At 43.2% G+C, this 19,069-nt stretch overlaps 1 long non-coding RNA gene across 1 annotated transcript; it reads left to right on the top strand.

Annotated features, from left to right (window-relative positions):
* The first annotated feature begins 12,971 nt into the window (after positions 1 to 12,971).
* On the top strand, positions 12,972 to 17,926 carry LOC121919823. Its single transcript, XR_006101591.1, has 3 exons — positions 12,972 to 13,107; positions 15,232 to 15,340; positions 17,816 to 17,926. It is a non-coding gene; the product is annotated as an uncharacterized LOC121919823 (long non-coding RNA).
* Positions 17,927 to 19,069: the final 1,143 nt, after the last annotated feature.

The raw sequence follows: 19,069 nt of genomic DNA, 5'->3' as shown, positions 1-19,069 counted from the left end.
CCATGACGTGTCCTCCATTTCAGCTTTCTGCCCAAGAGGGGTTCCACAACGCCCTCCATTTTGAGCATGTCGAAGAAGCCTGAGTTTTACGTTTACATTAAGTGTGTCAGCTTTTGTTTGGTCCTGTCCTCCCTTTTCCTTGAAGGAGGCCCAGTTACTACATGTTGTGGTGTCTTGTCCTCCTTTGTGGTGAGGAGATGTGGCCACCACACACAAAGGCCTGAGGGGAGGAAGAAGGGAAAACATGGCAGGCCAGGCCAACCTTCTTGGCTCCCTTTTCCCCTCACACTCCCAGTCCCTTCAACCAAAAGGCGGCCATAGAGGAGGAGGAGGAGAAGGCCGCAGATGGAGGCTGAGGGAAGGAAGGTGGCTCCTGTAGGCCGAAGCAAGGCCTGGGAGCCCTGTCAGGGTTCCTTGTCTCCAAAGGGAGAAGATGGTGGCGGCCTGTGGTCCAAGTGGCCAGTTGCCCTCATAACCGCCAAGGAGGACAAGACTTTGCGAAATGACAGAATGGAGGACGTGACCCAATAAAAGTTAAACACCCCCACAGAAATATCAATTCAGCCTTCTTCATGAATCAAAATGGAGGATGTTGTGGAATTCCTCCTGGGCAGAAAGTTGACATGATAGAAAAGGAGGGCTTCTGGTCAGCCTGGGTTTCACACCTCTTTAACTCAGGGTGACTACTTGTCCTAACCTTGTCCTAACCTCAAAGGAGGACAAGGCAACCTGAAATGTAGGCCTGTTAATAAAAACGGAGGACACGGCCAAATAAAAGCTGAAGACACTCATGTAAATGTAAATTCAGGCTTCTTAGCCATGCTGAAAATGGAGGGTATTATGGAACCCTTCCTGGACAGGAGGTTGAAATGGAGGACAGCTGGTCAGCCTGCATTTCACATCTCTTTAACTCAGGGGGACCAGATATCCTAACTTCAAAGGAGGACAAGGCACCCCGAAATGTAGGTGCTTTAATAAAAATGGACAACATGACCCAATAAAAGCTAAAAACAGTCAGACAAATATAATCCATGCTTCTTAGACATACTCAAAATGGAGGACACTGTGGAACTCCTCCAGGACAGAAATTGACATGGAGGACACATTCTGGAAAAGGAGGATGCTTGGTCAGCCTGGGCTTCCATTCCTCTTTAACTCAAAGCGAACCAGATGTCCTCATAATCACCAAGGAGAGACAAGGCACCCTAAAATGTAGGCCCTTTAATAAAAACAGAGGACATGACCAAATAAAAGCTAAAGATACTCATATAAATGTAAATTCATGCTGATAGTCATGCTCAAAATGGAGGACATTGTGGAAATCGTCCTGGGCAGAAGGTTGAAAAGAATGACACATCCTGGAAAAGGAGGGCCTTTGTCAGTCTGGGTTTTACAGCTCTTTAACTCAGGGTGACCACATGTCTTAACCTTAAAGGAAGACAAGGCACCCTGAAATGTAGGCCCTTTAATAAAAATTGAGGACATTAATAACAGCTAAAGACAGTAATAGGAATATAAATCTATGCTTCTTCGCCATGCTCAAAATGGAGGACTTTGTGGAATCCCTTCTGAACAGGAGGTTGAAATGGAGGACACATCCTGTAAAAGGAGGATATCTGGTTATCCTGCATTTCTCACCTCGGTGACTCGATGCGCTAACCGCCAAAGAGGACAAGGATCCTTTAAGAAAAATGGAGGACATGATGAAATAAAAGCTAAAGATGCTCATAGAAATATCAATTCAGGCTTCTTAGCCCTGCTCATAATGGAGGACATTGTGCAATTCTGTCTGGACAGAAGGTTGAAATGGAGGGCATACTGGGAAAAGGAGGACACCTGGTCAGCCTGTGTTTCACACCTCTAACTCAGGAGGAACAGATGTCTTAACCTCAAAGGAGGACAAGGCACCCAAAATGGAAGACCATTAAAAAAAATGGAAGCCATGACAAAATAAAAGCTAAAACCATATAAATTCAGGCTTCCTAGTCATGCTTTGTCAAAATGGAGGACATTTGGGAGTTCCTCCTGGACAAGAGGCTGAAATGGAGGACATGTCCTGGAAAAAGGTGATGTCTGGTCCCCCTGCTCTCTCTCTCTCTTGTTCATAAGCACACAAGTGGCATGCTGACAGTTCGCCTCTACCAGGGTGGCCAAATGTCATAACTGCAAAGGAGGGCAAAGCAGTGCAAAAATGTAGGTCACTGAAGAAAAATGGAGGATGTGACCAAATGAAAGCTAAAAACACATAGAAACGTAAATGCATGTTTCTAGGCCATGCTCAAAATAGAGGACATTCTGGAATTCCTTCTGGACAGAGGGTTGAAATGGAGGGCATGTCCTGGAAAATTGACTGGGTAGGCCTGTCGGAAGAGATGTGTCTTTAATGCAGTTTTAAATGGAGTTAGCATTTTCAGCTGTCGTATCTCTTCTGGCAGGTCATTCCACAGTCTGGAATATAAACTGGACATATGAAAATGGCCTCTTTACTGCACAATGCAGCTGGGTTTAGCCCTTCCCGCTATAGCAGTGAAAATCTGTGCAATTCAGTGGTGTACAGTTAGTCATGGATGCTGTGTACCTTCAAGTAGTTTATGATGACCCGAAGGTGAATCTACCATGGGGTTTTCTTGGCAAGATTTGTTCAGAGGCAGTTTGCCTTTTACCTTCTTCTGAGCCTGAGAGAGCATAACTTGCCCAAAATCACCCACTGAGTTTCATAGCTGAGCTGAGATTTGAAACCTAATCTCCAGAGTTGTAGTCCAAGGCTCAAACCACTACGACACAGTTAGAGCTACTTGGAAACAACAAAACACCATAGTATGGGAAATATTTCCTTGCATCACTTAGCTAAGATCATGGAGCAGACAGGTGGAGCATAATGCTCCATCCTTGCAGTTTTGCATCCCTTCAGTGTGCTGCTGGATGGAGAAATGAGGGAGAGCAGAAAGCACCCGAGAGCTTGTTGTGAGCCACCCTGAGTCCCAGCTTTGGGGAAAGGGTGGGATGATGATGATGATGATGATGATGATGATGATGATGATGATGATGATATAAGAAAACTAACATCATCTTGTAGCTGGGTGCTATCTAGGCACATCCCACCCCAGCCAGTAAAGGCCATGGGCAGGGTTCTATGGGTAATGTGTGTGCATGTAGGTTACACAAGGAGGCCTTTGCAACATTAAAAAAGGACATATTTCTGCATTACCTGGGATTACATGTGCATACAGTATGAACCAAATTTGGTCCTTTGTGTTCTATTTCTCACATCAGTGAAAAGATTCTAAAATGCAAAGATACACAACTGAGCACAAAAGTCAGAATTGTACAAGCCATTGCATTCCCTGTTATCATGTATGGATGTGAGAGCTGGACAGTTAAGAAAGAAGATAGGAGGAAAATCAATTCATTTGAGATGTGGTGCTGGAGAAGAGTACTAAGGATACTGTGAACGACTAAAAAGACAAACAAATGGGTCCTAGAGCAGATCAAGCCTGGAATCCCCTGGGAAGCCAAAATGACAAAACTTAGGCTGTCATACTTTGGACACATCATGAGAAGGCATGAATCACTGGGGAAAGCAATAATGCTAGGAAAGGTGGAGGGAATGTAGAAAGAGAAGAAGGCTGCATGCTAGATGGTTGGACTGTATTAGGGAGGTCATGGGTATGGGTTTGTGGGAACTATGCAGAGCAGTGGAGGACAGGGAGTCTTGGAGATGGCTCATCCACTGGGTTGCCATGGGTCGAGATTGACTTGAGGGCAGTTAACAACAAACAAAGGGGTGGAATGCATATATTATATAGTTTGGGGTTCTTGTTAGAAACACAAAGGAACCGCTGAGCTAGGCTGGCCTGTAGTTTGGGGTTCTATAGTTTAGGGTTTATAAGTTGAAATCTGGTAAAAAAAATGCTACTTAACACTTCCCTGCTCCCATACCAGGACTCAGTTACATGAGAAGGCAGATCTGAAAATGTGAAGATGTTTTATTTTCCACAATATGGGACTGCTCTTCTACTCCAGTCCAGGACCTTTAGTGTTAGGGGGAAGAACATTCAAAACCAAAGGATCGGTCTTGGGCCAGGTGGTAGCCTACAGTCGCCAGGCCTGCTATTTGGCAGCACTGGCCTCTCCCCTGAGTCTGGAGTTGTGTTTATATTTTTCATTGCTCTCAGGAGCACAGGAAGGTGCCTGATACCAGAGCCAGAGCCCATATGGCGGTTGTGCCTTTCTTGCCGTGTGCGCTGAGTATGCCAAATTGGAACCAAATGTCTCCGTCCCTGTTTGCAGCAGATGAGGGGCTGCGCTTAAAATTCTTTATGTAAAAGAAAACAGAGCTTGAAAGCATTGTTGCAAAAGCCAATGTGCTAGTTCCTTTTTTTCTTTTTTAAAGCTAATTTCTTGGTTATTACTTCCAAATAATGAATAACATTCCTCCTCAGTAATGCATCATTTAATTTTTTTAAAATAACTCATTACAAAAAATCCCCCCCCCCACAAATTCCCTGAAGTACCCATGCAAATAATAGCTTTGAAGTAATGCAGAAACATTACTTGTTCAATGTCCTCCCACCAACCCTGAGGGGGGGGGGAAACCTCCTTGATGTTAGCAGTGGTTGTGTTATTTTCCCCCTCAGTAAACAAAAAGTAACACGTTGGAAGTCAGAATATGATGCGTTATTTCCATGCTCAGAAGGGAAAGGACATTCCAAAGACCTCTTATTGCAGAAGTTTCTGGCCCCTCACTCAGTGTTTGCAGTTGGCTGAGTTGCCCTTGCTAAGTGGAGGCCCTACACAAATGGAAAATCAAAGCCTCCCCCTTCATTATGAAGAACCAGGACAGGGACCTGCTCCCAGACAGCTTGATTGGAGAGATCCAGTTCCACAGGTTATATTTGTTAAACACCCCTGATCTGACAAAATTGCAGGACATGGTCATGTTAGTCTGGAAAATCCCTTTGTATTATCCAGATACAGTATGGTGAGTCATGAACTACAGTGTCACTCTTTCAACAAACAAATGCAGAAATATCTAACTTAGAAGTCCTTTAGTGCTACACGCAACCCAGCTCTCCCGCCCCCGCAAATCATGCTGGTGCATTCTGTCTCACACACTCGGAGCTAAGGGCTCTGCCTCACTCTCTCTTTTTACTCACCAAGTGCTTTTTGCTTCCTTTATTTCCTTCCAAGCACTTTCTTTCTCTCCACTCACACATTCCCATGTGGTACTCTTTCTTTTTGCTTCTGCTTCTGCTTCCTCTCTCCTCTCCCTTTCCACTATTCCCTTATGGTGTTTCTCTCCCATCATGCCAATTCTCCGTCAACCTTTTTTCTGGCTCAATCCCTGCTACCCTCCACCAAATGGCACCATGGGCCCTTTCATAATCATAGCACAATAATTCCACTTTAACTAACATGGCAGCATCCTATGGGGCCATTCAGACTACCTTTTACCTGGATCAGAAACAGAATTAACCATGGGAAGTTCATATTGGACCCGATCCTTTCACAAGCGAATTGGAGGCTTTCACACCCGTTCCGGGGCAAATTCCCCTTAGCATGGGTCTTTTGAAAGCGGAGTAAAAGCTGTATCTTTTGGAGGGAAACGGGTTTGGCGAATATGAACTTGTCCCTGATCATGATCAGGGCAAGTTCAGGGGAGGGATTTAGGTCAGAGAGAGGGCAGAGGGCAGAACATTCCTCCCCTTCACCAGAGAAGGAGGAGGAGGAGGGAGCCAGAGGAAGGATGCAAAGGGCGATTGAGGGTAACGGAGCAAGAGGAGGAGGAAGAAGGAGGAGAAGGAAGGAAGGATGCAAAGGGTGATCGGGGGTAACGGAGCAAGAGGATGGAGCTGGAGGAAGGGTCACGTTCAGGGCAGGTCAGAGGGAGGGCAGGGAACGGAGCAAGCCTCGGCTCTCGCAGGCAGCTTTCTCTCTCTTTTTATTTTTAATTTTTTTTTTTGACAGACTATGTGCATGCTTTTTGTTACAGGTAGATAGATACTGTATATAGATAGAATGTGTATCTGCTTGTGCTACTTTCCCTTTCATTTCCTTGCTCCCAACACGGCACTTTGCAAAAGGCTTTTTTTCTAAATTATTTTTTATATGCGAATGCTACAATGCGAATGCTACAAATTTTCTCTTTCAATTTGGCAAATTGATACAGAATGCTTTTGTTACTGTATGTGCCTGTAAGGAATTCTGGGGTGGCTGAGGGAAAGCAAGAGGATGCAGAGATGCCATTTGGAGTGAGGAATCATTATTATTATTATTGCATGTGTATGAGGTATTCTGGGGTGGCAAGGAGGGAGGATGCAGAAATTGCATTAGATTGCATTTTGGGGTTGAAAACAGAAGCAGGGGAAGATCCATAATCTGTAGTGACTCAAATACACACAACACACACACACACACACACACACACACACACCTGGAGGTTTTTAAATTTGACAGCATCTGTGCATACTGCCACCTGTTTTTTTTTTTTAAAAAGGAGAGGGGGAAGCACACTTCTGATTGCCCAATGGCTGCAGGAAATGTCACCCTGACAAAAGCGGAACTGATTGACAGCAAAGGCGCCTTAATTTTAAACCAATTCTGCAAATTGAACTCTCCGGAAGAGCTGCAAGGGCATTCAGGGTTTAATTACCCTGATTGAGGTAAAATTTTAGTGGGCACTTGCTTCCGGAAAGATTCGGGGGGGGGGGGGATCCGATTCTGCCCAGTTCCATCCAGTGCAAATAGGTGAGTCTGAATGGGGCCATAAGCCTTTCTGTCTTGTGACAGGACTTGAGGAGGATGAATTGCACCATTCTTCTCAATAGAAGGCCCATGCTGAAGCTACTGGATTCCTTCTCTTCTTTGCCATCCCCACATGCTTCACCTTGCTGCAGCACCACCATTTCTAGATATTTTTCTGCCTTTCTTGCCTTCTCACCTATTTGTTCACCTCTCTCTTGGCATCACCTCTAGTGCCATCCACTTTTTGTGCAGAACTGGCAGGCTGAAGGGGGCAAGGAAACAGGGCAAAGGTGGTTGGGTGCAAGGGACAAGGGGTCAGGGAAGTGAGCTCATGTGCAGCAGGTGACAGTAAAGACAGGCACAGCAGTAGGCTTCCTTCCTCTGGCTCAAATCACAGAAGAATTTTATACTGCTTTCCTTCCAGCTGCCTCTGACCCACATAGAGCCACCTAGAAGCCCTCTGGAGATGTGAATGTGCCAAGCTTGACTGCAGCCTCCACTTTGATAGCTAGTGTCTTAACTCACCCTCTGGACTCAGGGGATTCAGACACTCAGGCGGATAACAGACGGGCAAAAAGGGGTGTGTTCATGACATCATGAAGGTAAAGCCTTCAGACGGCCCTTACCTGAATGCCGTCATGAACACGCCGCCCGCACGCCCCAAGCGGGAAGAAGCGGCATTAAAAAGGTGCTGCTTTTTTCCGCTTCTTTTCTATATAGTGCGCAGCTGCGCATCTCCGTCTATAAGCTGCTGCACCATTACGCCAGAATTGTTACGCCGCTACTTTAAGTTGCCCATTTAAAAGCTCCGTGTCTGCTGCGTCGCATAATGAGTCGGGGTCCTGGAACATGCGCAGTTTGCAGTCAGGCTTTAATTGCAGTGTCACCTGCCATGCAGGTGTGGAAGCTGCAGCACAGCTGCAGCGCATTTTAAGACTCGTAACCCTAACCCTAACCCTAACCCTAGAGCTGCATGTACGCATGCGCTGCTAGAATCGTGGAAAGTTTGGAATTTAAAGTGAACCCCTACACACATTCCTGCGCCATTTTCACCTAACAATAAAAAACACTAAAACTTTAAATATTTACATATGTACAAGGCAGGTGATGGGGGATGGCAGGGGGACAGCGGTGGCAGCGGCGACAGCTGTGGCTGTGCATGGCAGATTCAGCAAGAGCGCAGGGACCAAAGGAGAGGAGGCATCTATGATGCTGGTGACACTGGCAACATGCAAGCGGACAAGGATGCCAACACCAGCTGATCACCAGCTGGCAGGAGACCACCATTGTTTTTGGGCATGGCAGGGGGGAAAAGTTTAAAGGGGCCTGGGCGCTTTAAATGTGTACATAGGCTTTCTGCCGCCGGTGCTGAGCGCCGCAGCTGCGCAGCTGCGCATCCGCCAGCCGGCAAAAAAAAAAAAAAAGCCCCCGTTTTGGCCGCCCGTGAGGAAGCTGCCTCTCTCTTTGCGGCATCCTGCGAGGCGGCGGTATGGAAACTGCGGGTCAGAAACGGCCCCAGGTGAGGCGTCTTCACTGCCCCCCAAGTGGAAGCCCCATACACCTTAGCCACGCCCCCGGGGCGGGTGGTCTGGAGGCTCCGTATTCAACAGATTACACCTCCAAGACGTCTTCCCCTGCCCGTCTGTAACCCGCCTCAGTTTCTCTGAGTCTGAGGAACTGGGGCTAAAGCAATTGGCTGTCCTACTCCCCAGCAGGTGACAGATACTAAGGACACACTGATTGTGAAAGAGATAAGGAGAGAGTATGCTGATCTGAGCAACTATTAATTGGGAGATGTTGACTGATTAAGCACCTGGTGTAACAGCTATCTATAAATCTCCCAGAAGCTCCCTGGTGCTTTTGTTGTTGTCTTGGTGATTGACACTGCTCTTTGTCATTTGTGCTTTCTTGACCTTGGACTGGCTACAACTGACAACTTTGTTTTACTCCTTTGTTTATCTGCACTACTGACTTGCTGTAAGGTCTCCAGGAGCCAATAAAATGAAATAACATCAAAGTAAAACAAAGTTCTTGATAGGGGTGGGATAGTGAATAGAATGTGGACTACTATTTTGTGGATCAGTTTCGTTTGTGCTAACCAGTTTCATCTTTTAAATGTTGTAAAAATATCAAGGAAGTATGTGCTAACCTCTTCAAAGAAATAGGAAAGGGTATGTAGTATGTTAAGGGACGTGGTGGCTTAGTGGGTAAGATGTCAATTCTGATTATCGTAAGGTTGTCAGTTCGAGGCCTGAGTGCCGCATAATGGGGTGAGCTCCCGTCATTAGCCCCAGCTTCTGCCAACCTAACAGTTTGAAAGCATGCAAATCATAGTAGATAAATAGGTATCACTTCAGTGAGAGGGTGGCCACATGACCACTGGAGTTGTCTTCAGACAACTCTGGCTCTTCAGCTTAGTAACAGGGATGAGCACTGCTCCCTAGAGTGGGTTATGACTAGACATTCATGTCAAGGGGAAACCTTTACCTTTACCTTTTATGTAGTATGTTAATTCCCTGTTCATTACTACTCACAGATCAACCTGTGACTAGTAAAGAAGGGCTAGCCTTGCTCCCAATCACTGCCCTGAAAAATAATATGTTGGTAATCCCCTTTGTTATGCCTGTATGAAAAGATTTTAGTAGAGGGAAATGGATGGAAAAATGTCCGCTTATGGCCAAGGTATCTCCATTTATAAACTTCTAGGCTCCCTGCTCAGCCAAGGAAACCTGCTGGGTGACTTTGAGCAAGTCACATTCTCTCAGCCTCAGAGGAGGGCAAAGGCAAACCCCCTCTGAACAAATCTTGCCAAGGAACCCCCATGATAGATTCACCTTTGGTCTGCCAGAGGTCAGAAACAACTTGAAGGAACACAATGACAGGCTTTACCAAGAATTGACTTCCCAGGAAAGCTGCTGCCTCTTTTCTGTGGAAGAGATGCTGATTTATCTTTGGTAACTCAAATGTTAGCAGGGCACTGTTGTGGCCATGTTAAGTGTGGGATGGATGAACTGCATTTTGCTGGAGGGTAGAGAGTAGGCAGGACAGCTTAAGATTCTTCAATGCATCACAGTGTATTGATCTGTGATGTATGGAAACCTGATGCAGAATCAGGTTTTCTATGAATGATTCAGTGCTGGGATTCCCATGGATGTGCAGTCTGCTCCAAATGAAAGGAAGACTTGGCCTTTATTGGATGCCCAGGATGGATGGCACTCCATACCAGTCTAAGTGTTATGGGTTATACTCCGAAGACAACTGGGAGGATTGATCTGAACCTTGGTTATAGGAAGAGATGATCAGGCCTGTCATGCAGCAGGGGTGAAATGAGGTGGTAAAGCAGTGAGGCACTAGTAAATGTTATAGCTAGAAAGAAGGGCTGGCACCTTGGTCATTGTTTTAGGTGTTATTAATGTTATTGTTATAATCTTTATTTAAACCTTGCCTTTCCCCCAAGATTGAGACTCAAGGAGGCTTACAAATTCAAATAATTACAATATTTTAAACATATCTTTGTGTGTGTGTGTGTGTGTGTACACACATATAAGCAATATTATTATTAAAACAATATTAAATGTTATTAAATGGTGTATTAAATGTCAAAACAATTTAAACTATACACATAGAGTAAAAGCGATTAAGCATGATGGAGGGCTGGTCTGCTCTGGTGAAAAACACCATACCCCAAAGTCAGTGCTGATAGTCCCGATAATGTGTGCTACTTCTGGGGAAGATCTGTTTTTCTGCTCTTAACCTGACTTTGCCACAAACGAAGAACAGTCAAGGTAAATCGTGATATTTCCTGGAAACCCCAGAGTGGCCCTTGATTCTTTTGGCATGTAGAAAGCTGGGTCAGGCTTGATTTGATCAGGTCTGCATGCCAAGAGCAATGTCATTCCCCTTTCTCTGTGCTGAGTAGTGCAGGAAAGAGGGCTGCCCTGTTTTTGAAGCTGCCACCTCACAAGCAGCTCTGTGTAAAGCCTGCCTGATGCTCCATCACTTCTGCAGAGGACAGAAAGGGGTTCCTGGTCCAGGCACCTATTTCTAGCCTCAGAAGAAGAAGCAGCACATCAGGCAGGCTTTACATGGAGCTCCTGCCTGTGAGGTAGTGGTGGTGGCCAGTGGGACCAATGCAGTGTCAGCCTGGCTGACCTGTGTGCACAATGATGTGGCATCACACTAAATTCAGCCCAGTGTGGGTGGTCATTGTGGTTGGTTTGAGGGTGGGATAGGGCATAATGCTCCAGACTGGCCCTGGAATACGTGGCCGGTGTAGGTATGCCCTAAGAGTGATTTTTTTTTTAAACAAGCTTCATCTGCTGAAGGAAAGACAGCAAGGAGGGTGACATTCTAGCTTCCTAATAACAGGATTCCAGAGCGAAATGTCTTGGGATGGCACTGCTTTAATTTGAGATAGAAACCAGAAATCAGGGGAGTGCAAGAAAGAGAGTATGGGCATGCTTTTATGCAAAATAAAAGACTTCGCTTAAATTAAAAAATATCTCAGTGGTTCCTATCATTTGATCTTCCAGATATTTTGGGTATCAGTTCCCAGAATCCCTGATCATTAGATATGATGGCAGGGGCTTCTGCAAAACATCTGAACAATCCAAGGTTGAGAACTTAGTTTTTTGTGGTTTTTTCGGGCTATGTGGCCATGTTCTAGAAGAGTTTCTTCCTGACATTTCGCCAGCATCTGTGGCTGGCATCTTCAGAGAATGCTTGCCTGGAGAAAGTAGGTATATATATATACTGTGTGAGCCTGGGAATGCAGGAGTGATTTGCATGTGTATTGTTCTGTGCTGATGGCAGGCCTCAGGCTGGGAGGCTAATGCAAAAGAGGATTAGTGTCTCAATCCAAGGTTGAGAACCATTGCCACAGATCTCTTATTGCAGAAGTGTCTGGATCACCATTGTGATTTCATACACAGAACCACCTGGTTAGAAGCAATGACTAATCCATAGTTTGCAAATCTCTGTGAGAAACTGGTCTCCTAAGGACAGAGTTCTGTCAGTCCTTCAAGCACTCAATGGGAGTCTAGTACAAGAATCCACAAAACTGATACTTTTATCCACAAAACAGTGATACCTTTATTGAACCAAACAAAATGCACAAAATTCATGTTGCAATGGGAGCCTGCTCAACTTTATGTCAGAAAAGCTTCTCTAGGTGTGGAAAAGCTTCTTCTGATATTAATTCATTGCAAAACTAAATAATTATTTGAGTTTGAAAGCACTGCAATTGTAAATATATTCTAATAGTTTATATCCCTGAAGGATATTTCTTAATGGATTTAATTAACTAAACACTCTCCACCACAATCTGTAACTATCTTTAGCTTTCCTCTTCCAGAGAATGACAACAATAGCGGGAATGGACAGGGAACAAGGTTTGGTTGTAAGAGTGTTAGGCCATCTGTTCCACGGTCAGATGTGCCAAAGTAAAAAGATTACTTGTTAATCTTATAGATCTCTTTTTCAGTGTCAGCAGTGATGGAACTTTAAAAGGGAAATCCATTTTAACTGTTGTTTCCCACTGTTAACCAGGCAGTTCATTCATCATGGCCACTTGCTGACACAATTGATGCTCATGATAATAAATAAATAAGATGTTGTCAATATCTGTTTTCCAATTTATCCAGTTTAATGACCATGTGAAACCACCACTTTCTGAAATAAGACATTTTCTGGTAGATTTCCACACCCGTCACATCATAGGAACCAATGAGACAACAACAACAACAACAACAAAAGCTTCTAGCCAAAAGGTCATGGGACTTTATTTCTTCCTGCATCCAATTTCTATTAGGCACACTCCTGATAATATGTTCTATCTCACAGGAGCAACCTGAATTTCTTTGCCCATTTTCAGGAATATTGTTGTGTGACTAATTAAAGGTTCTGCCTACCTGCATCAAAGCTATTTGATCTTGGGGAATGGGCCCAGCAGGTGGTTCCCATAAAATTCCATTAGCCTCATTGATTGCCTTCAGCATTTTGGGGAGAGATAATGTTTTACTCATGCAAATAAGGTTGGCCTCTTTCAAAACTAATTATGGTATGGCATAACATACAGACTAATAAATGTTGAAGTCAGAGGTTAATAACGCAGTCACAGTATAATTCTGCTCAAGTAATATAAAGCCATTAATTATACTAAATGATATTTGTGTGGTAGGAATTGTGTATTTTAATATAATTAATAATTCTTTTACAATGGTTTTCCTGCTTGATCATCCCCTGCTGATGGATGTGTGTGTGTACATCATATTGGAGTTGAGTCAATATTCATAGGTTTCATATCCATGGGTTTCACTGGGCTGCAAATGGAGATTCAGCACTGAAATTGCCTAGGAGGAAAGAGTAAGTAGCTGTGACTTCTCCTGTATATTTGTTAACATATATATTTTACCTGCCTGGCTTTTCCCCATGTGAGCAGGACTCAAACTGTGCCATGCAGCAGGTAAAGCAAGCAAGACTGGCCCTAACATTAGGTGCCGGGAAGCAATTGCCTCAGGTGCCAGATGCTGGCAGGTAGAGGCAGCATTGGAGGAGTGGTAGGTGTTATGCAACCTATTCTTCACTGCTCTTCAGTCGCTACCCCCATCGACAACACTGAAACAAGATTCAATACCACTCTAGTTGGCTTCCCTATGTGACATATCCCTTGCCTCAGGCAGCAGAATCTGTTGGGTTGACCCTTGGAACAGCCCAAGGGGCAGAACTTGGCACTGCATGGAGAAATGGACAGCCTCTTCCATTTAATCTGTAATTTCAAAGAAACAAAATATATCTCCATGCAACACCTTGGCAATGTTACTTGAATGATCTTATCTTTACCATTATGAGGACACAAAAATGAGCAAGAGGGTGGAGCGGGGGGGGGGGATTGAAGGAATGTAGCAGTACCATTAAGACTAACTGGTTTTTGTTTTAACATGAGCATTTGTGGATGTAAACTTACTGCTTCGGATGCAGTACAGAGTAATATCTAGGCCTCAGGATATAAAGCATATTTATACAGTTGTGGGAATGGGAGTAGGATGGAATGTAATCGAATCTAAAAGGATGCAAATTTTAACCCTAAATTTTTAAAGCAATGCATGATGTGATACAGGTCTTTCAGATTTTTACAATGGTCAATTAATGTTGATGTGTGAAAGCAATGCATCTGCTTTCTAAGTGTCAGTTTCCTTGGGTTCAAAACCTTCTCTGAGAAGATTCCTCTTATTACATGTACAGTAACAAGAACTCTTGTATTAATACATGTAGTTTGCCATGAAGCCATTGTCTTTATTCATGTCTCTACTAATGGATTGGAATTTGTGAATGTAGGCCTGGTACAAACGGGTCCGAAAGGGTAGGCTGGGGCTGCCTTTCGTTGATGCACATCAGTGCCACAGCAACCAAATTGCGTGGTGCTGCTGTGCCGCAAAAAAGAGTGCTAAAAAGTTACTCCTTTTTCGCTGCTGCAAGCAGCCTGTGGCAGCGCGAACATGTCGCTGCTGCACTGCTCCATTTGGACGCAGTGCAGCAGCGACGTCATTGCTGTGCACACCATCTATACAGTGCTACGCAGTGATGACGCTCTAGTCACATGCTAGGGTTGTGGGGCATGTGGCTGCTCCGCCCCGAGGCAACTCTAGCACATGACGAGGGCGTCATTTAGGGCCCGTTTGTACGGGGCCATAATTTAATCCAGTTGTTTCTCTTTCCAGTCTTCCTTTGTAATTTTCTTGCTCAAACACTATGTCCTTCAAATCTCATACTGTATGTCCTGGAGAGCTTGTGAGGAGTTTGTGTATGTCCCATGAAGTTCACAAGAAAATGTTAAATTTTACCAAGAGCAAGACCCTAACATGCCTTAACTAGAAAGCACATTTGCTAGTGTCTGTGTGGTATTTTGGCATTTAAAAAGAGTAAGTGGTTTGCCACTCAAATCCATTTTACTGCACCACTGACAGTTGCTGAAACAGGACTGAGTTGGCATTTCCAGAGAGGTAAAAGTACTAGTCTGCTGCAGCAAAGTGGCAAAGGCTGACATGTAGCATTGTTAAAATTAATGAATTTATTACAGTGTTAGCTTTCCATGTACAGCTATGAGGAAGTGGATTGTAGTCCACCATTCAATTCTGCTTTGGATGGAGATGTATTTGTGGGGGAGAAATATGCTGCAGTTGATAGCCATCTCACTGGTGCAGTAGGTCTACATCTCCACTCATTCCTGACTCGGCATCCTGATCCATTCAACTCACATTCTCAAAAATCCAATTTGGATGTGCTTTAGGATGACATTTAACTTTGATATGCAGAGCATTATTCTTGGTGGACTGGAACTGATGGGATTTGGAGTCTAACAATCTCTGGAGGGCCATAGGTTCCTCATCCCTGCTCTAAAAAGAGTCTTAGATTTTTTTTTTCAACAAACAGATAAGGTTTTATTTTGTTGATGGGTTGTAATTTGTGTTATCTTTTACCTTATTGCAGATCAAGAAAAATCATTGGATGTTATGAATATGATGAGGCAGGCATTATGTACAGTACAACAACTTCAGGGTTTGGACAAACACAGGCAATGTGGTTCTAGCCAAAAAAGGTGAGCTATTCCTATTCCGTATAAATTGGGATTCTTTATTCACTTACCTTTTAGTCAACCTTGGGTATTCCAAATTATAAAAACAAATTCTCATAGATTAGTTGGAAATCTGCCAATATACATATTTTTAAAGAGAAACAGGATTGTAAGGATAGGACAAAGAAACACTAAATAGTCCACCAGGTAATAATAACTGAAAAAGAAACTCCAGCAAAAGAATGGGACAGCCATGGATGCTGAAATATTTGGCAAAATAGTTTAGAATTAGATTTGATTCGTACAAAATGGGATCATTGCAATATATCACATCCTCCAACATTTCACATATGGAAACCAAGACACATGTGGCCAAGGAACATCAGAGTGTGAACAAGATGGCAGAAGTTGTTAATGAAGAATAACAGCCAAGCTAGCAAAGGCTGCAGCAGTTTGCTTTTGCCTGAGCCTACTGGAAAGAGCTAGATCTTGTCCCCTCCTTTCATCTTCCTCTCCCCAGTTAATTACTTTTGCACTCTGAATTCAATTTGAACCAGCTGAAGTAAAGGGTGGACAAAGGGGGGAAATGGGAAAAGGAGAGAGAAAGTGGACATTTTTAAAGCAGCTGAAAAAGCAGAAGGATAGAGAATGAATCAGCACTGTCTCTGCCAAACTGCAACAGCTGGAGGACACGATCTATGTATTTTAAGTAACCTAACTATATGTGAACATTCTAAGATGTAGCAGTTGGTTGTTTAAGTTGCTGCTAACTCCTATGTGTTATATAATGAAGCTACAAGAAACCACTGAGATGCACAAGATGTTGTTGATGGTTGGATGCTAAATGCAGCTCTCACTTAAAAAGTTATTGAAGAACAAAAAATGAGTGAAATATAAAATGTGTGTGGATTCTTAGAGATAAAAAAAAACGTGTACCACTCCAGAGACAAAATTACTTTACTGAGTGTTACAGTGGTTAAAACAGAAAGTTGCTGGAAGTGGAGGCATATACTATGGAAGGATGAAGATGCGAGGAGTTGTCAGAGAGGAAGTTCATATTCTATGGAGTGGGGAAAATTGGAGGTTTAAATAGTCATTTTCCCATGAAAGTCATGTGATCGCGGTGACGATTTTCACACACATCATGCTTACAGAGGGCTTCTCCTGGAAATAACCAAGAAATAACCAGCAACAAATCATTCACAAGATTTCCCCATAAATCATTTGTTTCTGGTTATGCCCTCGTTGTTCCCGGGATAAGTCCTCTTTAATCATGACATTGTGTGAAAATCTTCACCATGATCATGCAACTTTCCCAGGAAAATGACTGTTTAAACCCCTGATTTCCCCCACTTTTCCTCATGTGATAAAGTCCTATAATGGAAATAAGCCCTGTGTGTTGGATACACATGACAAGAGGGCAACTGTTCCACACATGGATGGAAAGATACTTCATTATATGTGACTACTTTCATGTTTGTTAGAATATAGGTATATTCCATGTTATTAGCAATAAAACAAGGGATACCTTTTTATGATGGACCTTTAAGATTATCTAATTTAATATGAGCTTTCATGAATTTCAGTCCACTTCTACAGATGTACAGTATTGTTAATTGCAGGTGTCAGTATATTTTCTGCACTTAACTCTCATCTTTCCACTTCAACATTACAATTGCCCCCACAATCATATGTGCATATATCACACACACACACATGGACAACATGTCATATGTCTAATTATATGGGCTTTAATCTCAAAAAGTCCGAGCCATAATACATTTGCTAGTTTTTAAGGTGCCACAAAAGTCTTTGTTATCTGTATCACAGTTAGATCTAAGAATTTTATACAGTACTTGTTCATTTGTTCACTCTTAGTGGTAAAACATTATATTTCTACAATCCAAATGATTCAGCAACAATCGCATTGGCCACCATAATGCCAAGCTCTTTTGATTTATTTCTTCTTTCCTTTTTTGTTAATAGATTCAAGAGCTCCTTCTGGCTATTGCAATGTGAATTAATTGCAATTGTGCCTTCTGGCCTTGTTTTCCCTTCTGATTGCCTGCAGAAAATTCAAGGCTGGTATCCATATTCGCCTCTTAGCAACAAAGACTAAATGGGGTCCTATGGCATCCTAAAGACAACAGATTTATACTCCTTTTTGGAGAACAGCCCACAAGAGGATACAATGAAGTATGTGACTGTTCCACCGCAATACCCTTTTACATCCATACCACAGGACTGCACAGTATTTAAAGAAATAATTCTTTTTTAATACCTACAAGAGGATGCCCATATTCCATTCAGCCTCTTTCAGTGGTCCAGACCAATACTGTACAAGAAGGTGCTTTAAAATCCTCAGCCTGACCCACTTCCCAGAATATGAATGTAATTTTGTCACTGTATCTTGAAGGAGTGCTCTTTTTTATTGTAAATTGCCAATTTGCAGGATTGTAACTCTAATTTCTGTTGGTTTTTTTCCCCTTTTCTTTTCAGATCATTGATAGAACCATGTCAATGGAAAATGTGGAATTTTCAAGTACTGAAAACTGGGCCAGCAAAAAGTTCCTGTTGCTTCAAAAGAAAACTCCAAAGGAAATCCATGAGTGTATTTACTTGTATTTTCCTGCCTCTCCCTGTGGATCAAGGTGGGATTACATCAACAAATTAACACAGTACAGATATAAATTACAATCAATAAAACATTATTATTATTTCAATAAAATAGCTAAAACATATAGAACATCTAAAACATTTAGAAAACATACATCATAACCAGAAGTGAAGCATTTTATTTTAAAGATCTCCTATAAGAGGTCAGATGGATAAGCCCGCCAGAAGAGATCCATCTTAAGTTCCTTCTTAAAGGCATCTAAGGTGGTGATAAGATGGATCTCTTCCGGTAAGCTGGTCCATAGTTTGGGGGCAGCGGCTTTAAACAATCTATGGAAAGTTGATGTTAACCTGGGCTTATGGTATTCTAATAAATTATTTCCAGATGTTCTGAGAGTGTGGGGCGGATTGTGTAGGGAGAGGCATTCCCTCAAGTAACTCGGGCCCAAGCCATAAAGGGCTTTAAAGGTAATAACCAACACTTTGTACTGCACCAAGAAGCTAATCGGCAGCCAGTGAAGAGTTTTTAACACAGGTGTTATATGGGCTGACCTAGGTGTTCTGGTGACTAATCTGGCTGCTGCATTTTGAACCAATTGAAGCATCCGAACTTGGAACAGAGGTAGCCCCATGCAGAGTGCATTGTGATGCAAACACTGAGGGACAAGTGCCTGTCATACTCAACTGTGAAGAGGTAGTGTGCCAACTTAGTATGCACATACAGTCAGGTATGTTAGGGCTAGGGAAAGTATGGCTTGCAGGTGACATGTGCCTCTAGGCCCTATTTTTGTGGCCGCCTCCCTAATTTAATGTTTTTTGAGAGATTTCAATAAAGTTTTCACCTGAAAACCACACCACTGCCACATGTGCATAAAAACGCCCTTCCACATTCCTGCTGCTGGCTAAGTTCTATGTTCACATCTTTTAGGGCATGCAACTGGTAGTTAGGAAGGGAAAACACCTAGTTTTTAAGGGTTGCAGGTGTACCTCCACAATCGCCATGAGCCTCCAGAAATGGCAAAGATGTCTAGAGTACAGTGGAAGAGACGCAACGTCAGCCCATCGGTCTGTGAGCCATTATGATACAGCATTTAAGAGTGCAAGAACTAGGACTTGGGCCATCCTGGTTTTGGTAAA

The sequence above is a fragment of the Sceloporus undulatus genome, chromosome 1, assembly GCF_019175285.1.
Source record: "Sceloporus undulatus isolate JIND9_A2432 ecotype Alabama chromosome 1, SceUnd_v1.1, whole genome shotgun sequence".
NCBI classification, from domain to species: domain Eukaryota; kingdom Metazoa; phylum Chordata; class Lepidosauria; order Squamata; family Phrynosomatidae; genus Sceloporus; species Sceloporus undulatus.
Note: the sequence above shows the minus strand (reverse complement) of the source record. Positions and strands in the feature narration are given on the sequence as shown.